At 39.7% G+C, this 3826-nt stretch overlaps 1 pseudogene; it reads left to right on the forward strand.

Moving 5' to 3' along the window:
* Window positions 1-300: 300 nt before the first annotated feature.
* LOC145416404 (5S ribosomal RNA) lies at window positions 301-421 on the forward strand (annotated as a pseudogene).
* Window positions 422-3826: the final 3405 nt, after the last annotated feature.

Raw genomic sequence — 3826 nt, forward strand, 5'->3', positions numbered from 1 at the left:
AGTATGCTCATAAATAAGAGTATTGCGTCCTTTTCTGCTCGCCTTATTACAAAAAAAGATACAGAGAAACTTGAGAGAGTGCAATGAAGGGTGACAAATGTGATACCTAGATTGAGAAATTGAACCATAAAAGGAATGTTTAGAAGCTCTGGAATCTCATTACCTTATATAAACTCTGGCTGCAAGGTGATTTAACTCAATTATTCCAAATGGTCAAAGGACGGGGTAATATGCTGAACAATTAAGATTTCATAGTTGTTTGCTGAAATTGCACAAGTGGTAATGGGCACAAAATTATTGGCAAGCAATTTCAGTCCACGTTCAGTACACCGCTTCCTGTCCGATCAGTGAAGTTAAGCAACGTTGGGTCTGGTTAGTACTTGGATGGGTGACCGCCTGGGAACACCAGATGCTGTTGGCATAACTCCCTACGTGTCAAGTGGGGTTGGTGGAGGATTAGTGCCCCTCCCTGTAAAACAATTAACTCTAAGCCCTTGGCCACCCTGTTTGGGATACATGGCGTCTGGCAATGATGATGATGATGAATTTCAGTCACGTGAAGCTAACCATAGCCGTGTTTTCGCGATGATAAGAGTCAATATACTTTGAGTAATCTTGGTATCGTATATTGACTATCGTGCTGATACTCATTTTTGCAAGCATCAAAAATTAAAATTATTTTCAATTTTGAGCATGACTAGTCAAGATTCGTCAATGTTCCTCCCGAAGTATTTTGACCGATAATGACTTTCCATTTTATAAACAAGCCCAGTGTTACTGAGCTCGAGCCAGACTCAATAGAGAAGAAAAAAGAGCTTAGGGCCTTTTGAGACGTAAATGTGGTCACATAAAAGTTTATTATACATGAAGATTCCAAATTTACTGTCAGTTGACACCTGTGGTGGTACCATCGAGCAGTGACTTTAGTAAAAGTTCTTCATTTAAGCCCATCGAGACATAATAGTGGTCCCATATAAGGTTATTTGACATGGCTAGTTATTTTTACTGAAAATGTTTGAAAGAAGAGCCTTGCCGCAGATCAGAGCAATTCTTCTCTTGCTTTCTCCTAATGCTACCACAACATGTGGGTCTTGGGGATTTTGACAGTTCCACCTTGTGTGCAACAACAATGGTACAGCTGCCCTTTCATCTGATGCCAAAATTTCAAAAAAAAGCCCTGTCTGAGGGTCACATGACGAATAATAACATTTAATTCCTCTAAGTGCTAAAAATCTCCCAAGGCATTCATGGCACAAGAATAATGTTCATAGATGGCGCTGAGGTAAAGGCAAACAATCTTGCCGCCCCATTTTCTCGACACTCACTTGAAACTCAGTATCAGTCAAAATGGATATCAAGATGATCTTGACTTGAAAATGTTCCGAAAACGTGACTCATTTCTTCTTTAAGGTCCGATCCCCCTGCAGTCAGCAGAACCCTCTGGCTTTCCTCCACTGAGCTCTTTAGTATGGAGAGGCTATCTCCTCAGCAAGCGTGTAACTTTGGCTGCCACATTGAATCATCTGCACTCGTCGCCTTCCCCATGGTAATGCAATTGGAATACTGTTCTTAGCTTGCTGTTTCTGATTTGCTGTTGCTTACAGAAGATGAGCAGTGGGCCATGGCACTATATTTTAGCTGTGCGGTGGACCATGGCACTATATTTTAGCTGTGCGGTGGACCATGGCACTATATTTTAGCTGTGCGGTGGACCATGGCACTATATTTTAGCTGTGCGGTGGACCATGGCACTATATTTTAGCTGTGCGGTGGACCATGGCACTATATCTTCCGAATTCATCAACTGATTTCAAAAGGTGCGGGCGTCGGGTGTAATGCATAAACATCATTGGCGCCGCCCTGTGCTCCTGGCGACGGGCACACAAACTATGCGGTGCCACCCTTGAGAAAACCTCTCCATATTATAGAGCTCAGTGCTTTCCTCCCACCCCACTCTGCCTCCCTCCTTCCTAGTCTCGCGCTCGAGTTGTTTTCTTTTCCAGACATTTTTTGAGCCTGAAATATTTGAATTAGTAGAATTGTTTTTTTCCCATTAGAGAGCTGAGACTTTGTAGAATAAGGTGAAAGAGAAAAGAAAGCAATATTGCTTAAAGTAAAATAGTCATGATGAGTCTACAAGTTGAAAGAGCCCATAAGAATGTTTATACCAAACCCATGCCCTTGAATTTTTTTTTTCAGTTCTGATCATTTTTTCAGCCTGAAACATTTGGATTAGCAGATTTGTTTCTATACCATTAGAAAGCTAGGACTTTGTAGAATAAGATTAAAATTAATAGGATGTGATATTCCATAAAGTAAAATAGTTATGATGAGTATAAGTTGAGAGAACGCCTAAGGTTGTTAATACCAGTTTTTTCCTGATTTTTTTTTTTGAGGGGGGGGCACGTTTTCGAATTTCCCTATGAATGAAAACAGCATCACTGAACTGGAAATTCAATCAGGCTAATATGAGACAAAATTTCAGGACGCTAGATGCAATTCTTAATTTATGGTGAATATTTGTTGGTTTGGACGAGGATCCCTGTCTAAAGGGTTGCTTGTATACTTTCAGGTTGGATGCGGATCCGCATCCCAAGACCGCGAAAGTGTTAGCAGAGTTGTAAATATATGAAACAAAGTGCCCTCCAGTGTAGTAACCTGTGATTAAAAAAAACAAACAAAAAAAACACTTAATGTACGAGGCATGTTGGTGAGTCAACTTAGATGTCATGAAACATAAACAGAGTACTGGAGGCTCTTTTAGTTTATGTGCTTATTTCGCGGAATAAATTTTCTGATTTAGTTCTTTCTGAAGATTATGATGTAATAGGCATAAGACAATCATGGCTCAATACGAAATAATAATTTTTTTTTTTTTTCAAAGCACAACATACTAAGTTTCAATATTTCTAGTAGTAGGAGAGAAAAATAGAGGGGGGGGGGGGAGGGCAGTGTACTGTTATACATTTATTAGGACTTCATCCAGTAGTAATTCCTAAACCCTACATTGATAATTTATCTCTAGCTTAGAAAATAACCCAGTAGTAAAATAGTGTTTGCGGTAATTAATTGTCCGATGTCACAATCAAAACTAATGGATGCACTCTAATCTCTAAAAAGGACTTTGCTTATGCAATACAAATCTCTATAGATACTTCTTTCCCTTTGGAGATCGAGACAGATGCCTTGGAGTATGCTATTGCTCTTCTTTAAATCAAGATGGTAGTTATATGGCATTTTTCTTGAGAACTTTGACCGCAAATGAGCAAAAACACTCTCTGGTCGAACAAAAAGCATATGCCATGGTCGAAACTACCCGAAGGTCTCATCACCTGCTGATTAGAAGACATTTCCGACTCGTTGCAGATCAAAGATCTGTCTCATATTCAACATTCGAAGCAAGAACAAGACTAAGAACGAGAAAATTACAAGGTGGAGGCTGGAACTTGAGAGAGAGAGAGAGAGAGAGAGAGAGAATGATTTCATGACCGCAATAAAATTATTTTCTGCGCGGTTATAAAGATGTCAGTATAAAAACTGAAGTACCTTCCTATTGATATTAGGAAGTTTGCATCCTTCTAAAATGTGTGTGTGTGTGTGTGTGTGTGTGTGTGTGTGTTGAGGTGGTACAAGATTTCATCATAAGTGTCGATGATGTCAGGATGTCAGAGTGACTACAAGTGTCTGCAGTGACGACAGTGGCTGATAGGGGTGTTCAGTTTGTAATGTTTTACCACACCAAATTTAGCCATTCTTTCCCCTCTTAGGTCAGTGCAATAATTAGAGCTGCATGTATCTACTCCATTTATTTGTCTTTCTCTGTTTA

Source organism: Coenobita brevimanus, chromosome 105 (assembly GCF_032717465.1).
Source record: "Coenobita brevimanus isolate Jiangsu-jjx chromosome 105, ASM3271746v2, whole genome shotgun sequence".
Lineage (NCBI taxonomy): Eukaryota > Metazoa > Arthropoda > Malacostraca > Decapoda > Coenobitidae > Coenobita > Coenobita brevimanus.